Here is a 1,064-nt window from a genome sequence, read left to right on the forward strand (position 1 = left end):
GAATATATGCTGTTGCTGATTACTTTTTGTTTAGAAATATAGAAGTTGTATTAATAACTCAGCAGCTGTGGTCACTTACAAAAAATAACCTAAAAAATAAAATAATTAAAAAAATAAATTAAAAACCCAGGAAAGATAATGGGTTTTTGGAACTATACTGTAATGTTTTTTTCACCTTCTGTCTGAATGTCATCTTTCTATAAAATATGAAAACGTCAGTGTGACATGTTAGGAGTATATTACAAAGTTAAATGTGTGTGATTAAAAGACAACCCTGACAAATTGTTTATGTAATTATTTTTTCTAGATGTCTGGATGTTTATTTGGCTAACAACAACAACCAAACTTCAGATGACCACACATCATTTCCTGGTCCATTCCAGTGTTGTTGGTAACACAGATCGGTAAGAAAGTATATTGAAGGCTTTTATTGCCAAGTTCTCTGTGTTTGTTCAGCTTCAGCAGGATTTATAATCTGTTATTAGATGTTTAGTCTGGTAGATTATCATATGTGATTCATTCTACAACCTAAAAAAAATATAACATTATATAGGTAAGTTGGTCTAGACGTATATAAAATAAAATTCAGTGTGTGGTAAATGTGTTGAATTAAAAATCTGGTTATGGTTTTAACTCCATTATACTGTATAATTGTTTCAGAGAAGTTGACTTTGGGGAAGGTCTGAGACACAGTGGATTCTGGGAGACTCCTATTCAGGCTTTGTAAAATAGGTCAGTCATAAACTATTTGTGTCGAGATGAAATTTTTTGGACTGAAACTGTTGTAGCTCTGATGTTCATCTTAACTGTAGGACAAAGGGAAATATTTGATGGTAAGTTTGTTGGTTTATTCAARGCAACAGATTTTAAACTGACAAACGGTGGGAGACAGAAATAAGAACCAAAGTTTGAGAACTTAAAGTGAAAAATGTTTCCTTTTATATAATGTAAACATTTATTCAGTACATAATAATTATCAGTAAATAATAAATTTTCTTTTACATAAAATAAAAGTAACGGGCTGCATGATACTGAAAAAAAAATGGCATTGCATTTTTACATCA

The 1,064-nt window shown here is 30.4% G+C and overlaps 1 protein-coding gene and 1 long non-coding RNA gene across 4 annotated transcripts in view; both read left to right on the plus strand.

Moving 5' to 3' along the window:
- arvcfb (ARVCF delta catenin family member b) overlaps positions 1–1,064 on the plus strand; it is a 352,935-nt gene that overhangs the window by 313,370 nt on the left and 38,501 nt on the right. The gene's annotated exons all lie outside the window — the stretch shown is intronic.
- LOC106524341 (uncharacterized) overlaps positions 1–1,064 on the plus strand; it is a 4,503-nt gene that overhangs the window by 712 nt on the left and 2,727 nt on the right. Inside the window, exons 2-3 of one of the 2 annotated variants that reach the window (XR_001310997.1) lie at positions 308–404; positions 661–732. This is a non-coding gene — a long non-coding RNA (uncharacterized LOC106524341). The remainder of the gene's footprint in view (positions 1–307; positions 405–660; positions 733–1,064) is intronic. The other variant, XR_001310996.1, reaches the window with a different exon arrangement.

Source organism: Austrofundulus limnaeus, unplaced genomic scaffold (assembly GCF_001266775.1).
Source record: "Austrofundulus limnaeus strain Quisiro unplaced genomic scaffold, Austrofundulus_limnaeus-1.0 Scaffold183, whole genome shotgun sequence".
In the NCBI taxonomy this organism is placed as follows: Eukaryota; Metazoa; Chordata; class Actinopteri; order Cyprinodontiformes; family Rivulidae; genus Austrofundulus; species Austrofundulus limnaeus.